Source organism: Schistocerca americana, unplaced genomic scaffold (assembly GCF_021461395.2).
Source record: "Schistocerca americana isolate TAMUIC-IGC-003095 unplaced genomic scaffold, iqSchAmer2.1 HiC_scaffold_147, whole genome shotgun sequence".
NCBI lineage: Eukaryota > Metazoa > Arthropoda > Insecta > Orthoptera > Acrididae > Schistocerca > Schistocerca americana.
In genome coordinates, this window is record NW_025725554.1 from 68,454 (window position 1) to 83,402 (window position 14,949).

General features: G+C 48.6%; 30 non-coding genes across 30 annotated transcripts; all 30 read right to left on the reverse strand.

Moving 5' to 3' along the window:
* Positions 1-278: 278 nt before the first annotated feature.
* Positions 279-351, reverse strand: Trnar-ucg. The gene has a single exon. It is a non-coding gene; the product is annotated as a tRNA-Arg (tRNA).
* Positions 352-851: 500 nt separating this feature from the next.
* On the reverse strand, positions 852-923 carry Trnat-agu. The gene has a single exon. It is a non-coding gene; the product is annotated as a tRNA-Thr (tRNA).
* A 337-nt stretch (positions 924-1,260) lies between these two features.
* Positions 1,261-1,333, reverse strand: Trnak-cuu. The gene has a single exon. It is a non-coding gene; the product is annotated as a tRNA-Lys (tRNA).
* Positions 1,334-1,785: 452 nt separating this feature from the next.
* Trnar-ucg lies at positions 1,786-1,858 on the reverse strand. The gene has a single exon. It is a non-coding gene; the product is annotated as a tRNA-Arg (tRNA).
* A 500-nt stretch (positions 1,859-2,358) lies between these two features.
* Trnat-agu lies at positions 2,359-2,430 on the reverse strand. Its single transcript has one exon. It is a non-coding gene; the product is annotated as a tRNA-Thr (tRNA).
* Positions 2,431-2,767: 337 nt separating this feature from the next.
* On the reverse strand, positions 2,768-2,840 carry Trnak-cuu. Its single transcript has one exon. It is a non-coding gene; the product is annotated as a tRNA-Lys (tRNA).
* A 452-nt stretch (positions 2,841-3,292) lies between these two features.
* Positions 3,293-3,365, reverse strand: Trnar-ucg. Its single transcript has one exon. It is a non-coding gene; the product is annotated as a tRNA-Arg (tRNA).
* A 500-nt stretch (positions 3,366-3,865) lies between these two features.
* Trnat-agu lies at positions 3,866-3,937 on the reverse strand. The gene has a single exon. It is a non-coding gene; the product is annotated as a tRNA-Thr (tRNA).
* Positions 3,938-4,274: 337 nt separating this feature from the next.
* Positions 4,275-4,347, reverse strand: Trnak-cuu. Its single transcript has one exon. It is a non-coding gene; the product is annotated as a tRNA-Lys (tRNA).
* A 452-nt stretch (positions 4,348-4,799) lies between these two features.
* Positions 4,800-4,872, reverse strand: Trnar-ucg. The gene has a single exon. It is a non-coding gene; the product is annotated as a tRNA-Arg (tRNA).
* Positions 4,873-5,372: 500 nt separating this feature from the next.
* Positions 5,373-5,444, reverse strand: Trnat-agu. The gene has a single exon. It is a non-coding gene; the product is annotated as a tRNA-Thr (tRNA).
* A 337-nt stretch (positions 5,445-5,781) lies between these two features.
* On the reverse strand, positions 5,782-5,854 carry Trnak-cuu. Its single transcript has one exon. It is a non-coding gene; the product is annotated as a tRNA-Lys (tRNA).
* A 452-nt stretch (positions 5,855-6,306) lies between these two features.
* Positions 6,307-6,379, reverse strand: Trnar-ucg. The gene has a single exon. It is a non-coding gene; the product is annotated as a tRNA-Arg (tRNA).
* Positions 6,380-6,879: 500 nt separating this feature from the next.
* Positions 6,880-6,951, reverse strand: Trnat-agu. Its single transcript has one exon. It is a non-coding gene; the product is annotated as a tRNA-Thr (tRNA).
* Positions 6,952-7,288: 337 nt separating this feature from the next.
* Positions 7,289-7,361, reverse strand: Trnak-cuu. Its single transcript has one exon. It is a non-coding gene; the product is annotated as a tRNA-Lys (tRNA).
* Positions 7,362-7,813: 452 nt separating this feature from the next.
* Trnar-ucg lies at positions 7,814-7,886 on the reverse strand. The gene has a single exon. It is a non-coding gene; the product is annotated as a tRNA-Arg (tRNA).
* A 497-nt stretch (positions 7,887-8,383) lies between these two features.
* On the reverse strand, positions 8,384-8,455 carry Trnat-agu. Its single transcript has one exon. It is a non-coding gene; the product is annotated as a tRNA-Thr (tRNA).
* Positions 8,456-8,792: 337 nt separating this feature from the next.
* On the reverse strand, positions 8,793-8,865 carry Trnak-cuu. The gene has a single exon. It is a non-coding gene; the product is annotated as a tRNA-Lys (tRNA).
* Positions 8,866-9,317: 452 nt separating this feature from the next.
* On the reverse strand, positions 9,318-9,390 carry Trnar-ucg. The gene has a single exon. It is a non-coding gene; the product is annotated as a tRNA-Arg (tRNA).
* A 497-nt stretch (positions 9,391-9,887) lies between these two features.
* On the reverse strand, positions 9,888-9,959 carry Trnat-agu. Its single transcript has one exon. It is a non-coding gene; the product is annotated as a tRNA-Thr (tRNA).
* Positions 9,960-10,296: 337 nt separating this feature from the next.
* Positions 10,297-10,369, reverse strand: Trnak-cuu. The gene has a single exon. It is a non-coding gene; the product is annotated as a tRNA-Lys (tRNA).
* A 452-nt stretch (positions 10,370-10,821) lies between these two features.
* Trnar-ucg lies at positions 10,822-10,894 on the reverse strand. The gene has a single exon. It is a non-coding gene; the product is annotated as a tRNA-Arg (tRNA).
* A 503-nt stretch (positions 10,895-11,397) lies between these two features.
* Positions 11,398-11,469, reverse strand: Trnat-agu. The gene has a single exon. It is a non-coding gene; the product is annotated as a tRNA-Thr (tRNA).
* Positions 11,470-11,806: 337 nt separating this feature from the next.
* Positions 11,807-11,879, reverse strand: Trnak-cuu. The gene has a single exon. It is a non-coding gene; the product is annotated as a tRNA-Lys (tRNA).
* Positions 11,880-12,331: 452 nt separating this feature from the next.
* On the reverse strand, positions 12,332-12,404 carry Trnar-ucg. The gene has a single exon. It is a non-coding gene; the product is annotated as a tRNA-Arg (tRNA).
* Positions 12,405-12,901: 497 nt separating this feature from the next.
* Trnat-agu lies at positions 12,902-12,973 on the reverse strand. Its single transcript has one exon. It is a non-coding gene; the product is annotated as a tRNA-Thr (tRNA).
* A 337-nt stretch (positions 12,974-13,310) lies between these two features.
* Positions 13,311-13,383, reverse strand: Trnak-cuu. The gene has a single exon. It is a non-coding gene; the product is annotated as a tRNA-Lys (tRNA).
* A 452-nt stretch (positions 13,384-13,835) lies between these two features.
* Positions 13,836-13,908, reverse strand: Trnar-ucg. Its single transcript has one exon. It is a non-coding gene; the product is annotated as a tRNA-Arg (tRNA).
* Positions 13,909-14,411: 503 nt separating this feature from the next.
* Trnat-agu lies at positions 14,412-14,483 on the reverse strand. The gene has a single exon. It is a non-coding gene; the product is annotated as a tRNA-Thr (tRNA).
* Positions 14,484-14,820: 337 nt separating this feature from the next.
* Trnak-cuu lies at positions 14,821-14,893 on the reverse strand. The gene has a single exon. It is a non-coding gene; the product is annotated as a tRNA-Lys (tRNA).
* Positions 14,894-14,949: the final 56 nt, after the last annotated feature.

The window sequence follows — 14,949 nt, forward strand, 5'->3', positions numbered from 1 at the left end:
AGCGCTAGTGGTGTCAAAATTAACACACATATTTGATTTGACTCAGAAGCCGAACGGGTTACTTTCCGACGCTGTCTTAGATGCGCAAATGCCAGCCAAAACTCGCGGTGACGGCACTCAGCCGACCATTTCGCTAGATAACACCGTTCTGGCTGTGTGTGTATCAAGCGCAAGTGCATCTCCAAGCAGGAAATGGACAACAGCAACATTCAGACGATTTCGTACTGCTCAATAGCTACACTAAAACGGTGTGTTTCTTTTGCAGAATTGGAAAAACACGACCGTGACAGGATTCGAACCTGCAATCTTCGGATCCGAAGTCCGACGCCTTATCCATTAGGCCACACGGTCACTGGCCGCCAAGTATTCCTTACATTCGTGTCATCTCGAAACGCTCATACCGCTGAGGAATTGTGTTTTCGTTCTACACAGCCGCTGCCTCTTGCTGCTTCCCACCCATTCGTTACATGCAAGCCTTTACGAGACCGACCAAGTAGAGATTGGGAATCAAGACCACACACTTTGTGCATTCGAAATCGAAGGCAGGGCGTCCCTCGCCGCATTTGCTACGATGGCGATTTGCTACTTCTGCAGAAGCGGCGGCGTCGACGACGACGACGACGACGCTCGCGAGAGGCTCTGTGATATTTGAAAAACACATGTAAAAAATATAATTCAGACTGCCGCCTCCCACCCTACGCTGTACCGCTTTGGAAAATGCTTTATCTGCGACATTCGCCTCAATCACATCTGAGAGTAATTCTAAATAAAACACCTGTTGCTAATTGTTCGTCGTTCCAGACACTGCTTGCTATACGGCCACGACGCGCAACTGATTTCGAAAATTCGTTTGCCTCCTGTGAGGATCGAACTCACGACCCCTGGTTTACTAGACCAGTGCTCTGCCACTGAGCTAAAGAGGCGCGGCCTAGCGGTAGTTTTGCGTACTTCGTGCTTACGCTCGTCTGGATCATCAGGCTTAAGCTGACAACACTTCATATTACCGACTAATATTTGCAGCTATGGCGCACCATTACTGCTTGGCTACACATCTCACACGTAACCGATGTGCTCTCCAACCAACACCACTTACATTTCAGAACATGTCTTTGACACATGTCTACGAAATCACCTTCACCTTCAGATACACTTCCTTGCGACTGATGGAGACGTAGGCAAAGTTTTAAGTTGCTATTTCCATTACGTCACATTGATCAGAGAAACGGTAATTTACATCTGCAGCGGAACAAAATTACGTTCCGCCCAGCGTGGGGCTCGAACCCACGACCCTGAGATTAAGAGTCTGATGCTCTACCGACTGAGCTAGCCGGGCTGCGTCGGTGACTACGTGTCGGGTCGCACGACACACAGTTCTCGTTTCGGTGGGGTGGTAACATACAGAATCTCTCCATGCTGCCTAATGTTTTCCTAGCGTCACACACGTCACGTACTTCAGTTTTATTTCATAATCATTTCTGAGAGGTACAGGAATTGCATGAAAACCTGCAGCGCTAGTGGTGTCAAAATTAACACACATATTTGATTTGACTCAGAAGCCGAACGGGTTACTTTCCGACGCTGTCTTAGATGCGCAAATGCCAGCCAAAACTCGCGGTGACGGCACTCAGCCGACCATTTCGCTAGATAACACCGTTCTGGCTGTGTGTGTATCAAGCTCAAGTGCATCTCCAAGCAGGAAATGGACAACAGCAACATTCAGACGATTTCGTACTGCTCAATAGCTACACTAAAACGGTGTGTTTCTTTTGCAGAATTGGAAAAACACGACCGTGACAGGATTCGAACCTGCAATCTTCGGATCCGAAGTCCGACGCCTTATCCATTAGGCCACACGGTCACTGGCCGCCAAGTATTCCTTACATTCGTGTCATCTCGAAACGCTCATACCGCTGAGGAATTGTGTTTTCGTTCTACACAGCCGCTGCCTCTTGCTGCTTCCCACCCATTCGTTACATGCAAGCCTTTACGAGACCGACCAAGTAGAGATTGGGAATCAAGACCACACACTTTGTGCATTCGAAATCGAAGGCAGGGCGTCCCTCGCCGCATTTGCTACGATGGCGATTTGCTACTTCTGCAGAAGCGGCGGCGTCGACGACGACGACGACGACGCTCGCGAGAGGCTCTGTGATATTTGAAAAACACATGTAAAAAATATAATTCAGACTGCCGCCTCCCACCCTACGCTGTACCGCTTTGGAAAATGCTTTATCTGCGACATTCGCCTCAATCACATCTGAGAGTAATTCTAAATAAAACACCTGTTGCTAATTGTTCGTCGTTCCAGACACTGCTTGCTATACGGCCACGACGCGCAACTGATTTCGAAAATTCGTTTGCCTCCTGTGAGGATCGAACTCACGACCCCTGGTTTACTAGACCAGTGCTCTGCCACTGAGCTAAAGAGGCGCGGCCTAGCGGTAGTTTTGCGTACTTCGTGCTTACGCTCGTCTGGATCATCAGGCTTAAGCTGACAACACTTCATATTACCGACTAATATTTGCAGCTATGGCGCACCATTACTGCTTGGCTACACATCTCACACGTAACCGATGTGCTCTCCAACCAACACCACTTACATTTCAGAACATGTCTTTGACACATGTCTACGAAATCACCTTCACCTTCAGATACACTTCCTTGCGACTGATGGAGACGTAGGCAAAGTTTTAAGTTGCTATTTCCATTACGTCACATTGATCAGAGAAACGGTAATTTACATCTGCAGCGGAACAAAATTACGTTCCGCCCAGCGTGGGGCTCGAACCCACGACCCTGAGATTAAGAGTCTCATGCTCTACCGACTGAGCTAGCCGGGCTGCGTCGGTGTCTACGTGTCGGGTCGCACGACACACAGTTCTCGTTTCGGTGGGGTGGTCCCATACAGAATCTCTCCATGCTGCCTAATGTTTTCCTAGCGTCACACACGTCACGTACTTCAGTTTTATTTCATAATCATTTCTGAGAGGTACAGGAATTGCATGAAAACCTGCAGCGCTAGTGGTGTCAAAATTAACACACATATTTGATTTGACTCAGAAGCCGAACGGGTTACTTTCCGACGCTGTCTTAGATGCGCAAATGCCAGCCAAAACTCGCGGTGACGGCACTCAGCCGACCATTTCGCTAGATAACACCGTTCTGGCTGTGTGTGTATCAAGCTCAAGTGCATCTCCAAGCAGGAAATGGACAACAGCAACATTCAGACGATTTCGTACTGCTCAATAGCTACACTAAAACGGTGTGTTTCTTTTGCAGAATTGGAAAAACACGACCGTGACAGGATTCGAACCTGCAATCTTCGGATCCGAAGTCCGACGCCTTATCCATTAGGCCACACGGTCACTGGCCGCCAAGTATTCCTTACATTCGTGTCATCTCGAAACGCTCATACCGCTGAGGAATTGTGTTTTCGTTCTACACAGCCGCTGCCTCTTGCTGCTTCCCACCCATTCGTTACATGCAAGCCTTTACGAGACCGACCAAGTAGAGATTGGGAATCAAGACCACACACTTTGTGCATTCGAAATCGAAGGCAGGGCGTCCCTCGCCGCATTTGCTACGATGGCGATTTGCTACTTCTGCAGAAGCGGCGGCGTCGACGACGACGACGACGACGCTCGCGAGAGGCTCTGTGATATTTGAAAAACACATGTAAAAAATATAATTCAGACTGCCGCCTCCCACCCTACGCTGTACCGCTTTGGAAAATGCTTTATCTGCGACATTCGCCTCAATCACATCTGAGAGTAATTCTAAATAAAACACCTGTTGCTAATTGTTCGTCGTTCCAGACACTGCTTGCTATACGGCCACGACGCGCAACTGATTTCGAAAATTCGTTTGCCTCCTGTGAGGATCGAACTCACGACCCCTGGTTTACTAGACCAGTGCTCTGCCACTGAGCTAAAGAGGCGCGGCCTAGCGGTAGTTTTGCGTACTTCGTGCTTACGCTCGTCTGGATCATCAGGCTTAAGCTGACAACACTTCATATTACCGACTAATATTTGCAGCTATGGCGCACCATTACTGCTTGGCTACACATCTCACACGTAACCGATGTGCTCTCCAACCAACACCACTTACATTTCAGAACATGTCTTTGACACATGTCTACGAAATCACCTTCACCTTCAGATACACTTCCTTGCGACTGATGGAGACGTAGGCAAAGTTTTAAGTTGCTATTTCCATTACGTCACATTGATCAGAGAAACGGTAATTTACATCTGCAGCGGAACAAAATTACGTTCCGCCCAGCGTGGGGCTCGAACCCACGACCCTGAGATTAAGAGTCTGATGCTCTACCGACTGAGCTAGCCGGGCTGCGTCGGTGACTACGTGTCGGGTCGCACGACACACAGTTCTCGTTTCGGTGGGGTGGTAACATACAGAATCTCTCCATGCTGCCTAATGTTTTCCTAGCGTCACACACGTCACGTACTTCAGTTTTATTTCATAATCATTTCTGAGAGGTACAGGAATTGCATGAAAACCTGCAGCGCTAGTGGTGTCAAAATTAACACACATATTTGATTTGACTCAGAAGCCGAACGGGTTACTTTCCGACGCTGTCTTAGATGCGCAAATGCCAGCCAAAACTCGCGGTGACGGCACTCAGCCGACCATTTCGCTAGATAACACCGTTCTGGCTGTGTGTGTATCAAGCTCAAGTGCATCTCCAAGCAGGAAATGGACAACAGCAACATTCAGACGATTTCGTACTGCTCAATAGCTACACTAAAACGGTGTGTTTCTTTTGCAGAATTGGAAAAACACGACCGTGACAGGATTCGAACCTGCAATCTTCGGATCCGAAGTCCGACGCCTTATCCATTAGGCCACACGGTCACTGGCCGCCAAGTATTCCTTACATTCGTGTCATCTCGAAACGCTCATACCGCTGAGGAATTGTGTTTTCGTTCTACACAGCCGCTGCCTCTTGCTGCTTCCCACCCATTCGTTACATGCAAGCCTTTACGAGACCGACCAAGTAGAGATTGGGAATCAAGACCACACACTTTGTGCATTCGAAATCGAAGGCAGGGCGTCCCTCGCCGCATTTGCTACGATGGCGATTTGCTACTTCTGCAGAAGCGGCGGCGTCGACGACGACGACGACGACGCTCGCGAGAGGCTCTGTGATATTTGAAAAACACATGTAAAAAATATAATTCAGACTGCCGCCTCCCACCCTACGCTGTACCGCTTTGGAAAATGCTTTATCTGCGACATTCGCCTCAATCACATCTGAGAGTAATTCTAAATAAAACACCTGTTGCTAATTGTTCGTCGTTCCAGACACTGCTTGCTATACGGCCACGACGCGCAACTGATTTCGAAAATTCGTTTGCCTCCTGTGAGGATCGAACTCACGACCCCTGGTTTACTAGACCAGTGCTCTGCCACTGAGCTAAAGAGGCGCGGCCTAGCGGTAGTTTTGCGTACTTCGTGCTTACGCTCGTCTGGATCATCAGGCTTAAGCTGACAACACTTCATATTACCGACTAATATTTGCAGCTATGGCGCACCATTACTGCTTGGCTACACATCTCACACGTAACCGATGTGCTCTCCAACCAACACCACTTACATTTCAGAACATGTCTTTGACACATGTCTACGAAATCACCTTCACCTTCAGATACACTTCCTTGCGACTGATGGAGACGTAGGCAAAGTTTTAAGTTGCTATTTCCATTACGTCACATTGATCAGAGAAACGGTAATTTACATCTGCAGCGGAACAAAATTACGTTCCGCCCAGCGTGGGGCTCGAACCCACGACCCTGAGATTAAGAGTCTCATGCTCTACCGACTGAGCTAGCCGGGCTGCGTCGGTGTCTACGTGTCGGGTCGCACGACACACAGTTCTCGTTTCGGTGGGGTGGTCCCATACAGAATCTCTCCATGCTGCCTAATGTTTTCCTAGCGTCACACACGTCACGTACTTCAGTTTTATTTCATAATCATTTCTGAGAGGTACAGGAATTGCATGAAAACCTGCAGCGCTAGTGGTGTCAAAATTAACACACATATTTGATTTGACTCAGAAGCCGAACGGGTTACTTTCCGACGCTGTCTTAGATGCGCAAATGCCAGCCAAAACTCGCGGTGACGGCACTCAGCCGACCATTTCGCTAGATAACACCGTTCTGGCTGTGTGTGTATCAAGCTCAAGTGCATCTCCAAGCAGGAAATGGACAACAGCAACATTCAGACGATTTCGTACTGCTCAATAGCTACACTAAAACGGTGTGTTTCTTTTGCAGAATTGGAAAAACACGACCGTGACAGGATTCGAACCTGCAATCTTCGGATCCGAAGTCCGACGCCTTATCCATTAGGCCACACGGTCACTGGCCGCCAAGTATTCCTTACATTCGTGTCATCTCGAAACGCTCATACCGCTGAGGAATTGTGTTTTCGTTCTACACAGCCGCTGCCTCTTGCTGCTTCCCACCCATTCGTTACATGCAAGCCTTTACGAGACCGACCAAGTAGAGATTGGGAATCAAGACCACACACTTTGTGCATTCGAAATCGAAGGCAGGGCGTCCCTCGCCGCATTTGCTACGATGGCGATTTGCTACTTCTGCAGAAGCGGCGGCGTCGACGACGACGACGACGACGCTCGCGAGAGGCTCTGTGATATTTGAAAAACACATGTAAAAAATATAATTCAGACTGCCGCCTCCCACCCTACGCTGTACCGCTTTGGAAAATGCTTTATCTGCGACATTCGCCTCAATCACATCTGAGAGTAATTCTAAATAAAACACCTGTTGCTAATTGTTCGTCGTTCCAGACACTGCTTGCTATACGGCCACGACGCGCAACTGATTTCGAAAATTCGTTTGCCTCCTGTGAGGATCGAACTCACGACCCCTGGTTTACTAGACCAGTGCTCTGCCACTGAGCTAAAGAGGCGCGGCCTAGCGGTAGTTTTGCGTACTTCGTGCTTACGCTCGTCTGGATCATCAGGCTTAAGCTGACAACACTTCATATTACCGACTAATATTTGCAGCTATGGCGCACCATTACTGCTTGGCTACACATCTCACACGTAACCGATGTGCTCTCCAACCAACACCACTTACATTTCAGAACATGTCTTTGACACATGTCTACGAAATCACCTTCACCTTCAGATACACTTCCTTGCGACTGATGGAGACGTAGGCAAAGTTTTAAGTTGCTATTTCCATTACGTCACATTGATCAGAGAAACGGTAATTTACATCTGCAGCGGAACAAAATTACGTTCCGCCCAGCGTGGGGCTCGAACCCACGACCCTGAGATTAAGAGTCTCATGCTCTACCGACTGAGCTAGCCGGGCTGCGTCGGTGTCTACGTGTCGGGTCGCACGACACACAGTTCTCGTTTCGGTGGGGTGGTCCCATACAGAATCTCTCCATGCTGCCTAATGTTTTCCTAGCGTCACACACGTCACGTACTTCAGTTTTATTTCATAATCATTTCTGAGAGGTACAGGAATTGCATGAAAACCTGCAGCGCTAGTGGTGTCAAAATTAACACACATATTTGATTTGACTCAGAAGCCGAACGGGTTACTTTCCGACGCTGTCTTAGATGCGCAAATGCCAGCCAAAACTCGCGGTGACGGCACTCAGCCGACCATTTCGCTAGATAACACCGTTCTGGCTGTGTGTGTATCAAGCTCAAGTGCATCTCCAAGCAGGAAATGGACAACAGCAACATTCAGACGATTTCGTACTGCTCAATAGCTACACTAAAACGGTGTGTTTCTTTTGCAGAATTGGAAAAACACGACCGTGACAGGATTCGAACCTGCAATCTTCGGATCCGAAGTCCGACGCCTTATCCATTAGGCCACACGGTCACTGGCCGCCAAGTATTCCTTACATTCGTGTCATCTCGAAACGCTCATACCGCTGAGGAATTGTGTTTTCGTTCTACACAGCCGCTGCCTCTTGCTGCTTCCCACCCATTCGTTACATGCAAGCCTTTACGAGACCGACCAAGTAGAGATTGGGAATCAAGACCACACACTTTGTGCATTCGAAATCGAAGGCAGGGCGTCCCTCGCCGCATTTGCTACGATGGCGATTTGCTACTTCTGCAGAAGCGGCGGCGTCGACGACGACGACGACGCTCGCGAGAGGCTCTGTGATATTTGAAAAACACATGTAAAAAATATAATTCAGACTGCCGCCTCCCACCCTACGCTGTACCGCTTTGGAAAATGCTTTATCTGCGACATTCGCCTCAATCACATCTGAGAGTAATTCTAAATAAAACACCTGTTCCTAATTGTTCGTCGTTCCAGACACTGCTTGCTATACGGCCACGACGCGCAACTGACTTCGAAAATTCGTTTGCCTCCTGTGAGGATCGAACTCACGACCCCTGGTTTACTAGACCAGTGCTCTGCCACTGAGCTAAAGAGGCGCTACCTAGCGGTAGTTTTGCGTACTTCGTGCTTACGCTCGTCTGGATCATCAGGCTTAAGCTGACAACACTTCATATTACCGACTAATATTTGCAGCTATGGCGCACCATTACTGCTTGGCTACACATCTCACACGTAACCGATGTGCTCTCCAACCAACACCACTTACATTTCAGAACATGTCTTTGACACATGTCTACGAAATCACCTTCACCTTCAGATACACTTCCTTGCGACTGATGGAGACGTAGGCAAAGTTTTAAGTTGCTATTTCCATTACGTCACATTGATCAGAGAAACGGTAATTTACATCTGCAGCGGAACAAAATTACGTTCCGCCCAGCGTGGGGCTCGAACCCACGACCCTGAGATTAAGAGTCTCATGCTCTACCGACTGAGCTAGCCGGGCTGCGTCGGTGTCTACGTGTCGGGTCGCACGACACACAGTTCTCGTTTCGGTGGGGTGGTCCCATACAGAATCTCTCCATGCTGCCTAATGTTTTCCTAGCGTCACACACGTCACGTACTTCAGTTTTATTTCATAATCATTTCTGAGAGGTACAGGAATTGCATGAAAACCTGCAGCGCTAGTGGTGTCAAAATTAACACACATATTTGATTTGACTCAGAAGCCGAACGGGTTACTTTCCGACGCTGTCTTAGATGCGCAAATGCCAGCCAAAACTCGCGGTGACGGCACTCAGCCGACCATTTCGCTAGATAACACCGTTCTGGCTGTGTGTGTATCAAGCTCAAGTGCATCTCCAAGCAGGAAATGGACAACAGCAACATTCAGACGATTTCGTACTGCTCAATAGCTACACTAAAACGGTGTGTTTCTTTTGCAGAATTGGAAAAACACGACCGTGACAGGATTCGAACCTGCAATCTTCGGATCCGAAGTCCGACGCCTTATCCATTAGGCCACACGGTCACTGGCCGCCAAGTATTCCTTACATTCGTGTCATCTCGAAACGCTCATACCGCTGAGGAATTGTGTTTTCGTTCTACACAGCCGCTGCCTCTTGCTGCTTCCCACCCATTCGTTACATGCAAGCCTTTACGAGACCGACCAAGTAGAGATTGGGAATCAAGACCACACACTTTGTGCATTCGAAATCGAAGGCAGGGCGTCCCTCGCCGCATTTGCTACGATGGCGATTTGCTACTTCTGCAGAAGCGGCGGCGTCGACGACGACGACGACGCTCGCGAGAGGCTCTGTGATATTTGAAAAACACATGTAAAAAATATAATTCAGACTGCCGCCTCCCACCCTACGCTGTACCGCTTTGGAAAATGCTTTATCTGCGACATTCGCCTCAATCACATCTGAGAGTAATTCTAAATAAAACACCTGTTCCTAATTGTTCGTCGTTCCAGACACTGCTTGCTATACGGCCACGACGCGCAACTGACTTCGAAAATTCGTTTGCCTCCTGTGAGGATCGAACTCACGACCCCTGGTTTACTAGACCAGTGCTCTGCCACTGAGCTAAAGAGGCGCGGCCTAGCGGTAGTTTTGCGTACTTCGTGCTTACGCTCGTCTGGATCATCAGGCTTAAGCTGACAACACTTCATATTACCGACAAATATTTGCAGCTATGGCGCACCATTACTGCTTGGCTACACATCTCACACGTAACCGATGTGCTCTCCAACCAACACCACTTACATTTCAGAACATGTCTTTGACACATGTCTACGAAATCACCTTCACCTTCAGATACACTTCCTTGCGACTGATGGAGACGTAGGCAAAGTTTTAAGTTGCTATTTCCATTACGTCACATTGATCAGAGAAACGGTAATTTACATCTGCAGCGGAACAAAATTACGTTCCGCCCAGCGTGGGGCTCGAACCCACGACCCTGAGGTTAAGAGTCTCATGCTCTACCGACTGAGCTAGCCGGGCTGCGTCGGTGACTACGTGTCGGGTAGCACGACACACAGTTCTCGTTTCGGTGGGGTGGTCCCATACAGAATCTCTCCATGCTGCCTAATGTTTTCCTAGCGTCACACACGTCACGTACTTCAGTTTTATTTCATAATCATTTCTGAGAGGTACAGGAATTGCATGAAAACCTGCAGCGCTAGTGGTGTCAAAATTAACACACATATTTGATTTGACTCAGAAGCCAAACGGGTTACTTTCCGACGCTGTCTTAGATGCGCAAATGCCAGCCAAAACTCGCGGTGACGGCACTCAGCCGACCATTTCGCTAGATAACACCGTTCTGGCTGTGTGTGTATCAAGCTCAAGTGCATCTCCAAGCAGGAAATGGACAACAGCAACATTCAGACGATTTCGTACTGCTCAATAGCTACACTAAAACGGTGTGTTTCTTTTGCAGAATTGGAAAAACACGACCGTGACAGCATTCGAACCTGCAATCTTCGGATCCGAAGTCCGACGCCTTATCCATTAGGCCACACGGTCACTGGCCGCCAAGTATTCCTTACATTCGTGTCATCTCGAAACGCTCATACCGCTGAGGAATTGTGTTTTCGTTCTACACAGCCGCTGCCTCTTGCTGCTTCCCACCCATTCGTTACATGCATGCCTTTACGAGACCGACCAAGTAGAGATTGGGAATCAAGACCACACACTTTGTGCATTCGAAATCGAAGGCAGGGCGTCCCTCGCCGCATTTGCTACGATGGCGATTTGCTACTTCTGCAGAAGCGGCGGCGTCGACGACGACGACGACGACGACGCTCGCGAGAGGCTCTGTGATATTTGAAAAACACATGTAAAAAATATAATTCAGACTGCCGCCTCCCACCCTACGCTGTACCGCTTTGGAAAATGCTTTATCTGCGACATTCGCCTCAATCACATCTGAGAGTAATTCTAAATAAAACACCTGTTGCTAATTGTTCGTCGTTCCAGACACTGCTTGCTATACGGCCACGACGCGCAACTGATTTCGAAAATTCGTTTGCCTCCTGTGAGGATCGAACTCACGACCCCTGGTTTACTAGACCAGTGCTCTGCCACTGAGCTAAAGAGGCGCGGCCTAGCGGTAGTTTTGCGTACTTCGTGCTTACGCTCGTCTGGATCATCAGGCTTAAGCTGACAACACTTCATATTACCGACTAATATTTGCAGCTATGGCGCACCATTACTGCTTGGCTACACATCTCACACGTAACCGATGTGCTCTCCAACCAACACCACTTACATTTCAGAACATGTCTTTGACACATGTCTACGAAATCACCTTCACCTTCAGATACACTTCCTTGCGACTGATGGAGACGTAGGCAAAGTTTTAAGTTGCTATTTCCATTACGTCACATTGATCAGAGAAACGGTAATTTACATCTGCAGCGGAACAAAATTACGTTCCGCCCAGCGTGGGGCTCGAACCCACGACCCTGAGATTAAGAGTCTCATGCTCTACCGACTGAGCTAGCCGGGCTGCGTCGGTGCCTACGTGTCGGGTCGCACGACACACAGTTCTCGTTTCGGTGGGGTGGTCCCATACAGAATCTCTCCATGCTGCCTAATGTTTTCCTAGCGTCACACACGTCACGTACTTCAGTTTTATTTCATAATCATTTCTGAGAGGTACAGGAATTGCATGAAAACCTGCAGCGCTAGTGGTGTCAAAATTAACACACATATTTGATTTGACTCAGAAGCCGAACGGGTTACTTTCCGACGCTGTCTTAGATGCGCAAATGCCAGCCAAAACTCGCGGTGACGGCACTCAGCCGACCATTTCGCTAGATAACACCGTTCTGGCTGTGTGTGTATCAAGCGCAAGTGCATCTCCAAGCAGGAAATGGACAACAGCAACATTCAGACGATTTCGTACTGCTCAATAGCTACACTAAAACGGTGTGTTTCTTTTGCAGAATTGGAAAAACACGACCGTGACAGGATTCGAACCTGCAATCTTCGGATCCGAAGTCCGACGCCTTATCCATTAGGCCACACGGTCACTGGCCGCCAAGTATTCCTTACATTCGTGTCATCTCGAAACGCTCATACCGCTGAGGAATTGTGTTTTCGTTCTACACAGCCGCTGCCTCTTGCTGCTTCCCACCCATTCGTTACATGCAAGCCTTTACGAGACCGACCAAGTAGAGATTGGGAATCAAGACCACACACTTTGTGCATTCGAAATCGAAGGCAGGGCGTCCCTCGCCGCATTTGCTACGATGGCGATTTGCTACTTCTGCAGAAGCGGCGGCGTCGACGACGACGACGACGCTCGCGAGAGGCTCTGTGATATTTGAAAAACACATGTAAAAAATATAATTCAGACTGCCGCCTCCCACCCTACGCTGTACCGCTTTGGAAAATGCTTTATCTGCGACATTCGCCTCAATCACATCTGAGAGTAATTCTAAATAAAACACCTGTTGCTAATTGTTCGTCGTTCCAGACACTGCTTGCTATACGGCCACGACGCGCAACTGACTTCGAAAATTCGTTTGCCTCCTGTGAGGATCGAACTCACGACCCCTGGTTTACTAGACCAGTGCTCTGCCACTGAGCTAAAGAGGCGCGGCCTAGCGGTAGTTTTGCGTACTTCGTGCTTACGCTCGTCTGGATCATCAGGCTTAAGCTGACAACACTTCATATTACCGACTAATATTTGCAGCTATGGCGCACCATTACTGCTTGGCTACACATCTCACACGTAACCGATGTGCTCTCCAACCAACACCACTTACATTTCAGAACATGTCTTTGACACATGTCTACGAAATCACCTTCACCTTCAGATACACTTCCTTGCGACTGATGGAGACGTAGGCAAAGTTTTAAGTTGCTATTTCCATTACGTCACATTGATCAGAGAAACGGTAATTTACATCTGCAGCGGAACAAAATTACGTTCCGCCCAGCGTGGGGCTCGAACCCACGACCCTGAGATTAAGAGTCTCATGCTCTACCGACTGAGCTAGCCGGGCTGCGTCGGTGACTACGTGTCGGGTCGCACGACACACAGTTCTCGTTTCGGTGGGGTGGTCCCATACAGAATCTCTCCATGCTGCCTAATGTTTTCCTAGCGTCACACACGTCACGTACTTCAGTTTTATTTCATAATCATTTCTGAGAGGTACAGGAATTGCATGAAAACCTGCAGCGCTAGTGGTGTCAAAATTAACACACATATTTGATTTGACTCAGAAGCCAAACGGGTTACTTTCCGACGCTGTCTTAGATGCGCAAATGCCAGCCAAAACTCGCGGTGACGGCACTCAGCCGACCATTTCGCTAGATAACACCGTTCTGGCTGTGTGTGTATCAAGCTCAAGTGCATCTCCAAGCAGGAAATGGACAACAGCAACATTCAGACGATTTCGTACTGCTCAATAGCTACACTAAAACGGTGTGTTTCTTTTGCAGAATTGGAAAAACACGACCGTGACAGCATTCGAACCTGCAATCTTCGGATCCGAAGTCCGACGCCTTATCCATTAGGCCACACGGTCACTGGCCGCCAAGTATTCCTTACATTCGTGTCATCTCGAAACGCTCATACCGCTGAGGAATTGTGTTTTCGTTCTACACAGCCGCTGCCTCTTGCTGCTTCCCACCCATTCGTTACATGCATGCCTTTACGAGACCGACCAAGTAGAGATTGGGAATCAAGACCACACACTTTGTGCATTCGAAATCGAAGGCAGGGCGTCCCTCGCCGCATTTGCTACGATGGCGATTTGCTACTTCTGCAGAAGCGGCGGCGTCGACGACGACGACGACGACGACGCTCGCGAGAGGCTCTGTGATATTTGAAAAACACATGTAAAAAATATAATTCAGACTGCCGCCTCCCACCCTACGCTGTACCGCTTTGGAAAATGCTTTATCTGCGACATTCGCCTCAATCACATCTGAGAGTAATTCTAAATAAAACACCTGTTGCTAATTGTTCGTCGTTCCAGACACTGCTTGCTATACGGCCACGACGCGCAACTGATTTCGAAAATTCGTTTGCCTCCTGTGAGGATCGAACTCACGACCCCTGGTTTACTAGACCAGTGCTCTGCCACTGAGCTAAAGAGGCGCGGCCTAGCGGTAGTTTTGCGTACTTCGTGCTTACGCTCGTCTGGATCATCAGGCTTAAGCTGACAACACTTCATATTACCGACTAATATTTGCAGCTATGGCGCACCATTACTGCTTGGCTACACATCTCACACGTAACCGATGTGCTCTCCAACCAACACCACTTACATTTCAGAACATGTCTTTGACACATGTCTACGAAATCACCTTCACCTTCAGATACACTTCCTTGCGACTGATGGAGACGTAGGCAAAGTTTTAAGTTGCTATTTCCATTACGTCACATTGATCAGAGAAACGGTAATTTACATCTGCAGCGGAACAAAATTACGTTCCGCCCAGCGTGGGGCTCGAACCCACGACCCTGAGATTAAGAGTCTCATGCTCTACCGACTGAGCTAGCCGGGCTGCGTCGGTGACTACGTGTCGGGTCGCACGACACACAGTTCTCGTTTCGGTGGGGT